We start from the raw sequence: 14,406 nt of genomic DNA, 5'->3' as shown, positions 1-14,406 counted from the left end.
AGCATCTGACAGCTGCAATTACCGCAAGGACAAGACCTAACTGGCATGATGGCACTGCAATTTCCGCCCCAAATGATGGCCCATTATGTGCCCGTCCCTGCACGCTCTCTGGATGTGTAGGCGTGTGCGATTCAATTCAGCGCCAGATTAAGATCCATGAGCTGATAAGGACAAGGCCGTATCGCACTTTTCCCACAAATTTAGATTTATTTACCATACACTCCGGTGTCCTTAAGAAGCCGTCAGTGACATGTTTGAAATATATCCGTTGTAATAAGTTTGTATGTGTGTATGTGTGTGTGTGTGTGTGTATGTGTGTGCGCATGTGAGTGTGTGTGTGTGTGTGTGTGTGTGTGTGTGCATGTGGTAATAAGGGAGGGTGAGTTAACAAGAGATATCTTGGGAGTGTCCTCATTTTTTCGGGCGCCATCAAACCTCCAGCGCGTTCTCTGATCCTCTTGGCCAAAAGAGCTTTCTCAACCCTGTGTGTATTTCTGCCTGTCAGGAGAAGTCATCCCAAACACTTGCATCATCTATCTCCTTAGTCAGAGTCAGCACCCTGAAATCAATACAGCCTAAATACCTATTTAAAACAGATACTTGGGCTTGACATGCCAATTTACCTGCCACTAGCTGCAGGAACAATCCCAATCTCCATACAGGAACAGAGGACCCCTTGTTTTGCCAAATACAGTATAAGATACAGGTCCCTGGCCAGGGATGGCTCAAATATTTAATTCAGGCCTGTCCATATTTAGTAAGTCCTCACTGACTTGTCCCGCTACAGTGAGGGATACCAGATTATTTTTGTATTCAGGCGTTCGTGGCACCATAAAAACAGCTGCTGGCGCCACAAGGAAGATGCGTAGTCTATTTTAGCTGGACTGTAATTGAATATATACCGGGGGAAATGCTAAGACGGAATATACAGTTATGACCACCTGATCAGCCAAGTTCAGCATTCCTGACACAAACAAAACACTGCGGTTGGGATCTGTAGCTGACAGCATGGGGTTGGGTGAATCGACGCCTATCCTCACTTTCAGTTGCATGCACACACACACACACACACACACACACACAGACAAAAATCCAATTTTTAGTAACAATAGCAAGTGTTATGCATACCAATCATTGATTAGCGAATGCCAGGACTTGGCTTGCTCGGATTGGAGAGCATGCCAGTATCTTTTCATAGATTGCACTATATTTGAATGGCAAACATGATACTGCAAGCCAGCTATTTGTGACCTCATAAAGGAAGCAGCCGACACAGTTATCCGCCTCAACTCTTTTTTTCCGCTCCTGCATAAAAGCTGTGTCTGCCACTTTACAGAGCGACACCCAGCTATTAAACCAAGAAAATGAAATAGCTTTCGCACAGTTACTCAGGTGAACTGCCAGATGTAAAGCCACCATAATTTAATTTAAATACATAACATGTAAAAGCAAATGAAATGTATAAAACACAGTATGTAACCTAACCACAACTAATTTCTCTAATCTCTGTCTAAGAACCTAAGTAGACAATAAGTATATTTGTTCACTAAATGGATGCGTAAAATAATTGTATAAAAAAGAAAAATTGTGACTAGGTTCTAATGCAAGAAGTAAAATAAACATCTCTTCGCCATTGTTGACTGTCATAACAAGTTTTTCAAGTGTTTGTACACAAGACAGCTTCTGTGTGCAAAATCTAGCACACGCTGTTAATTAGAATGTTGCAAAACCAGGTAAGAGGCATCAAACTGCTATAAATATCTTTATCAAGAGCTTGTCTATTTTTGTCTCGTCTTGGGTTAGTCAAAAAATCATGGCACTGACAACAAGAGAAGAGAGACATCACAAAAACGCCTCTCAGAGATGTCACACACACTGGCTCTAGAGGAGGAGCTAATGGCCGCTTTGCCCTTGGGGGAGAGCTTCACCATGGACTCCTGTGCTGAGACAGCGAGAGAACGGGAGCATTAGTTATTCTAAAAATGTAAACACCGACTGGGGAGCGTGAGCGGAGCCAAGCTCTGACCCGCACGCACATATCCGCCCGCAGCCAAGGAATCGGTCTTGTCTCCTCACAAAGACCGCACAAATCAATACCTGAAACCGAGCTTTCCGACAACTCGACGTAAAAAAAAAAAAACAGAAAAGAAAGAAACATTTCCGAGAACTGTACACAAGGAGGAGATATTTCAGGGCCACAGGCAGGTTACCATCATTACTTTAATACACAGCCTCATTTTCTCTGACACACAACAACTGTTTTCCCAGCACCGTCTGCGAACCGGTAAATTGTCTATATGCGATTTACTGAAGTGAGAGCCTGGGTTTCAATTTATAACTAAACGGGAGCATATGGTCCCTTAGCAATCCCACCACACCGCATTCATCTTGTTTATTTATGTACGAACACCCCACCTGGGACACTCTGGAGTGCACAGTACGTCTTTCTTGTGCCCGGGCAATGCAAACAAAGCATCATGCCTGACACACATAGCGTGTTAATTATTCTACAGACGTTCCCATGCCATGAGTGTGTTTTTAGGGCACCTGACACAGATACAGGGTGTGATCCAGAGAATGACGGTAAGGGAAATAAGGAGACTCTTTCCAGAGAGGAGCTCAATGAAATGCAATCTGGGGTTCTATTGATCAGAATTAGGAGAACAAATGCATGTTATTAAGCTGGTTAGAATGATTGCCAATGCAATAAAGGATAAGAGAGGACTGAAGTGGAGACAGGAGTCTCTCTCTCTCACACATTATCTCTCTCTCTCTCTCTCTCTCACACACACACACACACACACACACACACACACACACACACACACACACACACACACACACACACACACACACACACAAAAACACTCTTTTACTCAGATCATTTTTATGTGGACAACTCTGCAATAGCCTGTCAATATCACCAACGACCCACACTGTATCACTCCTCATTAAAACTAGGACTCTGCTCATTCTCACCAGAAAATGCACTTGGCTTGGCTGCGGTTCAACTCCCGAAAGTCACTGAGTTTAAAGAAGAGCCTGACAACGAAACACAATACCAACGATTCAGGCCGCTGAGGGGTCTGCTTTTAAGTTTTATTTGATATTAAAATTAGATTCTGCAGAGAAGATGGGTTCTACTGTAAATGGCACCATCAAAAGGTATTGTGGGTAGCTAGCTCCTGAGATGAGGAGGAACTGCAGATGAGATGAGGAATGTGATCACGTGTACACACACACACACACACACACACACACACACACACACACACACACACACACACGCACACACACACACACAGGCAGAGGCATATACCCAGCATACATAAAGACGCATAAGGACACATACACACACACACACATCCTTCAAGCAGGCATGCACAAAACACCCCGCACCCAGACACACACACACACACAGACACACACACCCCTTCCCTGTTACGGTCCCTACCCGGCACCACCAGTGCTGGCTTTAATCAGTGGATGTGTGCTGAGCAGCCTCCCACCTTAACATGAAGGAACCACTGACCTCCAAACCCTCCTCCTGCCAACACACGCCTCCGCCGGCACGACCAACCTCACTAGTCGTGTGTGTGTGTGTGTGTGTGTGTGTGTGTGTGTGTGTGTGTGTGTGTGTGTGTGTGTGTGTGTGATAGAGAGAAAGAAAGACAGAGACAGAGAGAGATAGACAGAAAGAGAGAGACTGTGTGTGTGGATGTGTGTGTGGATGTGTATGTGTGTGTGTGTCCGATGAGTTGACTATCAGAGAAAAGAAAAGAGAACAGAGAGACAGAGATAAAGCGCAAGAGAAGACGAGCTCCGAGAAGACGTGTGTGTGTGTGTGTGTGTGTGTGTGTGTGTGTGAGAGAGAGAAGACGAGCTCCGAGCGGCGGCAGCTTTATCGGTCTGCCGCGTGTCCCCAGCCTGTCTGACACCCTGAGGTCCACTCCATGCACCGCAGTCAGAGTGAGCCAAAGGGACCAGCACACTCTTCTGCAACGCTCTAAACCTCCAACCATTTTCTGTGGTGTACATCACTAACAGCCAGTCCGCCCTGCACTGTGTGCACCACTTGTTCACAGCAGTGAGTGCATCGGAAACACCCAAAAAGCTGCACAGTAAATGGAAAACAAGATAACAACAACAACAACAACAACAACAAAAACGACAACACAGCCAAGCCTCACAGGTGTTTACAGGAAGTGCTGAGTAAGCACCACCTCAAGCTCCTGCTGAGGTTCAGGGAAGGGCAGCAGGAGTCAGCAAGTCGGCGAGCGACTTTGTTGTGTGTGTGTCTCTGTGTGAGTGTGTGTATGTGTGTGTGTGTGTGTGTGTGTGTGTGTGTATGTGTGTGTGTGTGCAAGAGTGTGTGTGCAAGAGTGTGTATGTGTGTGTGTGTGAAAGAGTGTGTGTGTGTGTGTGTGTGAGAGTGTGTGTAGGTGTGTGTGTGTGTGTGTGTGTGTGTGTGTGTGAGTGTGTGTGAGTGTGTGTGCGTGTGTGCGTGTGTGTGTGTCAGCAGAGCGCTACCACTCTACCTGGCAGGGGAGGCATGCAGCGCTCAGGTCTCGCGGGGGCCATGCTGACGCTCTGAAAGTGGCAGGACTCCAGAACATGCCGGGCATCTTCCCCAGACTGGCAACACGGGGCAGTAGAGGGGGAAAAGAACTACCCCACAGCTGCCAGGCCAGCAACCTCTTGGCACCACTTCACACAGGCCAGTCAAGTCAAGGACATGACTAGCTGTAAGCCCGAACAAATTTCACTCTTATGTTTTCTTTTTTCCCTTCGTCCTCTGGAAGGAGTCCAATTTACAGTGAGACCTTATAGACAGACACACAGACACACTGAACTGGCAGCGGGTCAGAACCAAGAACCCTGTAAGAATAACAAGCCTGGACGCTTGTTATTCAGCGTCAGTGTGATGCTGGTTGGCTGTCTGGCATGAGGTACTTGAACAAGATGGATGTGAAATTGACAGTGTGTCTGACACTCTCTCAAACATTACAGGTGTCTCTACAAAATTAGGACACGCTGAGAGAGCCAGGCTAAACTGGCTCATCGGCAAAAGGCCGCAACACAGTCAACTGAGCGCAAGAGGAAACGCTGGAGCCCAACAGAGATGTTTTAACTCCTCTGTTTTACTGCAGCTGTACAAAAAAAAAAACACAGTTACTGTGGCTGGGCTGAGGAACAGTGTGCAGGGCCGGGAGAAATGATACTGATAGCTCAGCAGGCTGGGGGGGGGGGGGTCATATTTGGACAACTGTGCAGAGAGGGGGCAATCTGTGCTGTTGTGCACAGTACAAACAGAGCTGCCATCATTCGAAGCACAGGGAGGTTATAGATCGATGGAGGAGCGCCTTCATTTCGGCGCTGGATAGATCAATTATATTAAAGCCGGGCGCAACAACAGACGTGTGTAGGGTTTGGGTTGGGCCAGGTCGGGGCTCTCAGACCCCCCACTACCAACAGAGCCCTGGCACTGTTGAATGTGAATAACAAACTGAATTCCTTCGTCAGATCAATGGGAGTTCAAAGCTTTCTCACACAGTCAGGGCTCTGGGATCAGCCAGCCTGAATTGCATTATGGGTTGGGGTTGGGGGAGCTGGGGCAGGAGTAGGGTGGGGGGGGGGGGAGTGGTGGCACGACTGGCACACCCAGGTATTACGCCTCCGACTGATCTGTGCTTGGCATGCACGGGCGAGGTCCGCCCCGGCCCATCGGTGCCATCGGAGCGGCTCTAAAGACGGCAGCGCGAAAAGCAACCAGCCGGGCCGACAAAGGGAGAGTGCTAGCTGGGTCTCCGGCAGCTCCCCAGTGGAACCCTATAAGAGGACTGGCACACAATGGCCTCTTTCATAGCCCCCCAGTCCACACACTGTGGCTGCTGGATGCTGAGCATAACTCATCCTCAACACTAGTGGCAAACAAAAGGAGGAGGGAGGGGGAGGGAATCAGCACAAGATTCATGGCAACAAAGGGATTTTATTTTGCCCTCTTTTCGTTGGAGAGTTCTACTATCTTCTTTTTTCTCTCTCTTTCTCTCCATCTATTGCTCTCACTTCGAAGGATAGAATGTGAGTGGAGAGCAGAGATCACCAAATCCAGCAAATTGGATCATTCTGAAAGCAAGTCATGAAACGGCTGGACCTATTTTAAATCCACTGTCTGCTTCCAGGATTTTGTTTTTGTGTGTGTGTGTGTGTGTGTGTGTGTGTGTGTGTGTGTGTGTGTGTGTGTGTGTGTATCTGGCTTGCTTCCCAGCTTGCCATCCACACGATGGTGTAAACCTGCATCAGAATGAGGATGTTTTATACCCACATATCCTCCCTATCTCTGCTTATCCATGCCGTGTCTCGCTCCCACCTTGATGTGTACATCTCTCTCTCTCTCTATCTTGCTCGATCTCTCTCTCTCTCTCTCTCTCTCTCTCTCTCTCTCTGTGTGTCTGTGTGTGTGTGTGTGTGTGTGTGTGTGTGTGTGTGTGTGTGTGTGTGTGTGTGTGTGTGTGTATTTGTCCATGTCTCCATGCGGATATGTGTTGGCTGTGATCTGACTAGCCCGATCTGTCTGCTACCCCACATGGGCCTTGGGGTGCTTTCTATGGAATGCTGCTCTGGATCCAAATGAGATTTACTTCAGATGAACAAACCCTACTAGACACACAGCCTTTCTTTTTTTTCTCCTGTGTGATGGACTCCGAACGGATGATTTGTTCTTTCCCCCCATAGCCAGGAGGTGCTCCGATGACAATTTACAGTGCCTTAAATCATTTGTTGACACACTTTGACTGCAGAGGCACAGCAACCCAAGCCAGAGAGGTTAATTTGTTAACTATCTGCTGAAAAGAAGGTAATTGGCCACACTTCAAAGGGTTGGAGGAGATACAATTCTTCAGAGCCGGTTTAAACAGTGCTGGAACATTCCATTAATGGCCTCTGAAGCACAGGACCTCCCAAAAGCGACCCTCGTTGCTCCACGACCTGCAGGTGTGTCTTTCAGCCATGAAGGAACATTGGCTTAAGTGATTGCTTACCTGCATTCTTGGAATGAGCTAATTAGCTTAGCCAGGAGGGGAAAAACACACTTGTAGACAGTTAGGGATACCAGGAAAGAACTGAAACTGGATCAGGCACTCAGAACATGACACAGTCACTACATCAGGAGAAAGCAGTGCCTCTCAATGCATTTGTGTGTAGGATGGGTATGAGATGGTCTTCCTCTGCAGATGGACGGTTGGGTTCGGGTGATGGAGACCTGCATAGATCAGAGACTCCCACACACTAGAATACTGATAGTTCACTTCAAATACTTCAAGTCCTGAGGCAGGAAAACTCATTGTAGCTTTGTTGCGACAGGGAGGATATGAGAAAGCGAGCGAGAGCGAGCGAGAGAGAGAGAGAGAGAGAGAGAGAGAGAGAGAGAGAGAGAGAAAGAGAGAGAGAGAGATGAAGCGAGAAAGAAAGGGTGAAGTGAATAATAGAGGAAGACAAATACAGAGAGAGAGAGAGAGCTGGTGAGAGTGCAGCGCTATATAGGTTTGTAATGAGAAGAAGGGGCTGTTTGAACAGGACGGGGAGAGAGATGTGTGTCTGGACCGAGAGATGTGTGTCTGGACCGGACAGGCAGAGGGGCCGGCTGCTCGGGATGTTCCCCTGGGAGGATCCGCCCCCGCTCCATTCAGCCCCCTGCTGGCACAAACACTCGTCTGTGGGTGGACGAGGGAGTTAGCATCCGTCTTACACAACCACACACACACACATCATACACACCGCTTAGCACACCCCAACACACACCACCACCACCACTGGCCTTCTCTAGCAGAGTTACACTACTCTTTCCCACACAGCATGGGCTTACGGTGGATAGGATGGCTTGATGTGACAGCCAGAGCCTCTGCTATTGCCAGTACGTGCAAAACGGGCATGAAGAATAGAAAGCTGCAACAGGTTCTGTGAGAGAAGCTTTGGAGAGGATCTTTGGTGCCTTGGTTGTTTTATCCCGAACCCTTAAGACTCTCATTGATGCTGTCTGGTGAATGGCAACTAGATATGAATAAAAGAATGGTAGGTCCTATTGGTGTATAACTGAGAAGTACTTTATTCGGCATTGTCTGGTGTCTGTCTGTTTAACTAAGTAGGTTAGGTTTAGCGTAAAAGCAATTGCTTTGGTTTCAAAAGGAATATTTCATTTGCTGAATAAAACAGTAACAGAAGGCTGTTGTAATGAGGCCAGAATTTGAAGGCCTCAAAAAATTCGGAGAGTCTTGGGATTAAAGTTTAAAGAAAAATAAAAGGGTGCCATCAAAACGGACTATAGCTCTAAATATTTTCTAGTTTCCACATTTTTAAAGATTCTGCTTTACAAAAAGTGTTTTATCTTTGGAAAAAGCCATGCACATGGCTTACACTGGCATACCAGTGTAAGCCAGGTGCATACCAATTAACCGCCTATTGGTGCAAAGCAATCTGATGGGCAGTGACCACTCTGGTCGCTCCAGTGTGGCCTCCACCACGTCCGTGACTGTACGTGACCGAGCGCACCTCACACGACTTGGACCAAGGCCCACGCAATCAAAGTCAATCTAATCGCACTGCAAAAGAATTACAGCTCTCTGCACACAAGTCAGCTGGGCTGAGCAAACATGAAGTGTGACTCCCTGGAGGGAGAGAGAAAGAAAGAAAGAAAGAAAGAAAGAAAGAAAGAGAGAGAGAGAGAGAGAGAGAGAGAGAGAGAGAGAGAAAGAGCTCTCTTTATAGAAGCCCGTCACCTGTCGTTCTCACCCCACTCTGAAAAGAAAAGAATGACGACAAGGCCCTTTCAAAGGTCACACACATGCACTCCCTTTTGTGTGTGTGTGTGTGTGTGTGTGTGTGTGTGTGTGTGTAAGTCTATGTATGCCATGTCTCACATACAACACACAGCATAATAGTGGTGAGGGCAGGGAGTTGAAACGTGCCAGCCACTGCCTTAGAGTGTGCTGTAAATACATGAACCTGCTTGGAGGGGTTTAGTTGCTAATATAGCTGGTAGCTGTTGAGACAAGCAGGCAAATTACCGTCATTGCCTTTCCATTTACAGTATTTGCACCGTGACTTGTTGGCTTCCTGAGTACGTGAGTGATCCAGCACGTTTCCTCCGAGAGTCACATACACAGACACACACACACAAACACACAAACACACGTGTTGTTGCCATTTTCAAATATTCATGACGAAAAACACTTTGTTGAGTGGAATGCAACAACATAGAGGCTAGAGAATATTTTCTGATTAATGAATTCACCATGTTGGGAGAATAGCGTAGCCCCACGTGACAAAACCAGTTGTCGTCACCTGGGATGCCTTCTTGAGATAACATGCTGTACGTCCGTAAAGCAAATCACAGTCCCACTCACATAATGGGTCCAGAAGGACCATGCTGTAGTGGCCTTCAAGGTACTGGTATTCTGGGTGCAGTAACGAGCACCTTTCAAATGAATGAATTACACTCCCCCATAAAAATTGGCAGCTCTCTTCAGGGCCAGCTTGCCTGTCTGCCTGCCTGGCCTGTCCAGAGGGCCGTTCTCACAAGCATGCCAGTGAAATGACTAAGCAAGCAGCTCACCTAATGACAGATCAGCAGCTCTGGCTCTCCTCATGAAAGCTAGCTGAGGCACCCCCCCCCCCCCCCCCCCCCCTATTTTCTCTCTCTTTCGTTCTTCCTCTCTCTATTTTATTCCCAGGGCCAAGTGCTCTGTGTTTACTGCCGTCGTCCAACTCCAGGGAGCAAATTACAGTGCGTCTCCTTCAGAGGAACAGCCGTCCAGGTGTTTCACCGCAGCGGCAGCAAGAGCATGGTGTGGCACAGCTGCAAGAGCACCGGAAAAAAACACAGGAGAGGGCTTCGATTTGAACTCACCTTTGATGAGCAGTTGGCACAGGAGGTGGGGGGAGAAAGGGGGAAGAGAAGAGTGAAGAGAGAAGAGTGAATGAAAAAGAAGAGAGAGAGGGAGAGAGAGAGGGAGGGGGGGCCCGTGGGGAACACTCCAAAAGACTGACAGAGAGGTGCCACTCTGCTCCGAGTACCGGTAAGTCATCGCCAGTGTGTGTTGGAACGCAGAGGGCCCTGGCCAGCCGCCAGCGCGGTTCCCTGAGACCAGTGACGGACAGCACAAAGAACAAGGACATTCCTTTCAACAAAGAATGATCAGGGTACCATTGTGCCCTGAGAGAGAGGGCAGAGAGGGGAGAGGAAAAGAGTGGTGGTCTACTTTGTGTGTGTGTGTGTGTGTGTGTGTGTGTGTGTGTGTGTGTGTGTGTGTGTGTGTGTGTTTGTGCAGCCTGAGTCTGGCGTAGTGCTTTCTCTCAACAAAATATCAAGTTGCAGACCTTGACAAAAAAGACTAGGGAACAGAAGCACCGGTGGGTGACATTGTTGGAAGCTCGGCTTCCATTGACTCCTGTGTGTCCGGGACCCTCAGCATGCACAAAGGAGCAGCTCTCCATTGAGCAGCCCTGTTTCATGTGTCCGCAAAGGGTTTCTCAGAAACCAAACGAGACCAGCCTCCTGAATGTATAATTGAGGAGGTAAAGGCGGGGAGCAGCTGTATAGGGACTGGACTCTCGCACCTCCAAAGGAGAAGCTGTGTGGAGCGTGTGGGACTGTCCAGAGACAAAGCACTTTCACACTTGAGGTTCCTCTGAGCCTCTGAAGACATTAAGTCTGAAAAAGCGCATTGGTTTTCTGGGTCCGGTTGGTATTAACTGGCCCCGGCAACCTTCTACAGGCGGCTAATAATTGTTTAGATTTCCTCAGAGGCCCTATTCCACCGAATCAAACTGAGGACATCGAATCCCAAACGCACAAACTGACCCTCAACAAAACAAACAAGCAAAAAACCAAAGAAACTTGTTATTTGCCGTCTTCTCACTTCCACGTCCTGCGGGAGGTTGGGCTGTGGGTGGGGGCTGTGGGTGGTCAGAGCTTGCTGAAGAGGTTGAAGCCAGCCGAGGGCAGCTGCTGAATGGCAGCTAGGCCTGTGGCCCCTCTGGTTCTCAGACGGCAGAGACATTGGGGGATGGAAAGCATAGAGAGGGGTGGTGGTGGTGCTAGTGGTGGTGGTGGGACATCACCTCACCGAGGCAGCCTGGGATTTTACTGTTTACCTCCAGCAGCTCCCACCAGCGGAGTGATGCTCTACTGGCTCGAGAGCAGCAGGGGAGAGCTGTGTGCTATTTCCAGAGGACAAGATAAAGAACGCCCCTGTCCAGAGGCCCATGGGAGGGCTGGACCCTGGCTGGACATAATTGCCTGCTATTATTACACGGCTGAGGCTTATTTGTGGCGCCTCGGCCGCATGGAGGCAGGAGTCCACTCAGGCAACCATGGCGGCAGTTTTGCCGCACTTTGCCAAGTCCTTCCGCTGCCTCGTACGTGCCCGAAAAAAGTTTTCTTCTAATAAGTTTTGCTTTTAATGTTCTCCGCAGGCGGTTCACTCGAGGACAGGCATCCATCTGTTCGCCGAGATTCCGTGGCAAATGCCAGTCAGAGCGTATGGCAGGTCATTCGGTAGATGAGATTGCTTTTTTAACTACTTATTAGGTGGTATGGGTGTTTCATAATGGGTCTAGTCGCAAAATTTTGGAAGTAATTTGGAAGTAACACAATATCAACTGTTGCTTGGTTTCAGAGAGCTTCTGTGAGTGAAGGTCTTGACCCCCCTGACCTAAATCATTCTCTTAACCCTCAGCATACAGAGCCAACATGGACCCCCAATTTCAAGCCAACGAACTGAAACTTGTTTACCGCCCGCTCCCGCTCTAGTTTCAGCATATATGATACCTTCCTCAAAATATCTCACAGTGCCAATAAAACGACACTACTGACCTGTCAACCAGTCCACATCATTTTCTCACCTTCTGTGCTATACTGTACTTTACTTTACTGTACTTCAAAACATTTATGAAAAAGACACTGTGTTCACAATGGGGTTTGCTGCAGGACAGATTCTGCTGCATATCTAGTTGCTGTTAAATTGTTAAATGAATTCCATGAATGCTGATCCACAAAGGTAAACACATTGACTATGAAATCCTAAGACGACACAAGGAGATTTGATTTCACTGTGCAAAATAAACAAAAGGACTCACATAATCCTTCCATGACATATAAAGGTCTGGATGTTTTTCCTAACCGACCAAAGATATTTACACGCTGCAGACAGCAAAAGAAAAAAATTCACACTTGGCCTTTCACACATACCAAGCATTAACTTAAAACAATAATACATTAGGATAGTTCCACCAAAGCTATGAATTGCAATGCCTCGCCTGAATTAATTTCAATGATTTTACAGTTGATGTTTCAGTTTAGGCTGTCTCCATGAGTGATCCGCATTGGAAAAAAGTGTTCAGCCTTGCAAGTGAAAAGCTGTAATGAGTTGAAACACGTTCGGACTGCAACTACAGGGCAAAGAGCACTCAAAGAGCTAAACGCTGACACATAAAGCATACAGACCCTGTTCTTTTGCAGACACACCTATAAATATGACTTGAAGACCAGTTGCTCATGCTCAAGGCCCTCATAAAAAGGCAACCTTTTTGTTCGTGTTTTCTTATAAAAGAAAAGAAATAACAGACACACATAAGACTCTCTCTCTCACACACACACTCTCACACACACACACACACACACACACACACACTAAAATACACATGGGAAGCTAGGCTCTTATTGACTATGAGAGGCTCTTTTCCTCCAAGGGGCTGTCTCAGCTAAACAACCAGAGAACGGTGTCCCACATACCTAAAGCCCTCCAATGCATGAGTGAGACAGAAAGATAAAGAGGGAAATAGAAATGTCAGCAAGTGGAAGGGAGGCTGCCCCCACCTGTCATTGAAATTTGACTGCACATGCCCACAGAGCTCTGCCCTTCAGCCGTACAGTGTGCCACCAAGCATAGTGTTAAATGTCACTTGAAAATGAGATGATAACTTTTGTCCTGGAGCCATAGTATTTCTTAGCATGGTCTTTGTTATCAGTTGGGCATACAGCCAAGAGCTTGTGGTTTGGCTGTTGTGTGTGTGTGTGTGTGTGGGGGGGGGGGGGGGGGGGGCGGGGGGGTGGGGGGGGGGGGGTGTGTCTCTGTCTTTGTCAGGCTGAGGAGGAGGAACATGTCCATACCTCATCCTCATCCCCCGCAAGCCTTTTGTGGATCTGTGGTTCACGTGGGGGGGCCCTGTTTCCCCTGCACATAGATGTGGACTGTGGGTTTGGGTTGGGGATCTGTAGAGTGAGCCTGCAGCCAGGCAGGGAGCCGGGGGGCAGCAGGAAACCCAGACAGGCCTAGTCTGGCTCACTGTGACCCCAGGCGAGTATCTGCCTCTCCTGTCATCTCCCTACTACTAGCTCCAAATAAAACTGGCTGCAAACTGGCTGTGTACAGCCTCAGGAGTGTGTAATTTTTTTTTTCTTTTCCTTTTTCAAAATCTTTGAAAAAACTACATGCCCAGAGGGCATAACTTATTATTTTGGTGTATTTTGGTAAGTACAGATCAATCAGTCGAATTTGAAGTTGAAGTCTGAGCTGCCGACTCACCGCTGCCTAAACTCTCCATCATCAACATTTCCCAAGGAACCGTTGCTAAACGGAACACACTGCAACACATCCTGGAGCCTCTGACGGCCTCTTTAGTTCACCTCTGTCCGGCCGTGCACCATCAGGCGAAGCCGCCTCACTCAGAACCACTTCCTTCCTTCTGACTGACTGACTGACTGACCGCACTCTGGCTCTCCCCCAGGATGCTGCTGGGAGCACCAGCAGCGCGGTGCTTTGTTCCCTCGCTGCGCCGAGCTTACTTCCATCCGCAGAACTCCCTCAGAGCCCTGACATCTGATTTGACTTGGGATCTTCTGCAGAGCTCTGGAGAAAGCTGTTAAAGCTGTAGAGCCGCTCCGAGCGAGGCTCCAGTGGAAGAACAGCGAGACGCAAAATGTACTTCATTGATTGCGGCTGGTGAAATCCACCAGGAGAGGGATGTAACATGTACTGTAAGATATAAGATAGATATAATCGCAAGATGCTCTTCCCACAACACAGCGCATGAATGAAGTGGGCTACGTACGAGCTTAAATCAATCTGGAGTTGAATAAATACTGGCCTATGTGTGATCCAGGCAGGAGTCTGTTCACGCTCACCATTCCATTTATCACAAGGAATGGGGTCAGCCATTTTCATAAACCAGCCATTACAGACAGCCAACAACATGCCCACTTGTGCCAGAAGGAGCAGGCAGAGACCAAGCGTACAGTAGGTGATAAGGAGGCACCTCCATCCCTTAACAGTCTTCACCAGAGACAAGTAATTTACGACAGGCTAGACAAGCTGCTTGTTCAGAGGAAGAAGAACAACTCTGCAGAAA

The 14,406-nt window shown here is 47.9% G+C and overlaps 1 protein-coding gene across 1 annotated transcript in view; it reads right to left on the bottom strand.

Moving 5' to 3' along the window:
* Positions 1-14,406, bottom strand: part of fras1 (Fraser extracellular matrix complex subunit 1) — a 120,946-nt gene that overhangs the window by 100,294 nt on the left and 6,246 nt on the right.

This window comes from Alosa sapidissima, chromosome 8, assembly GCF_018492685.1.
Source record: "Alosa sapidissima isolate fAloSap1 chromosome 8, fAloSap1.pri, whole genome shotgun sequence".
Taxonomy (NCBI): Eukaryota; Metazoa; Chordata; class Actinopteri; order Clupeiformes; family Clupeidae; genus Alosa; species Alosa sapidissima.
This window is presented reverse-complemented; position numbering and strand designations above follow the sequence as displayed.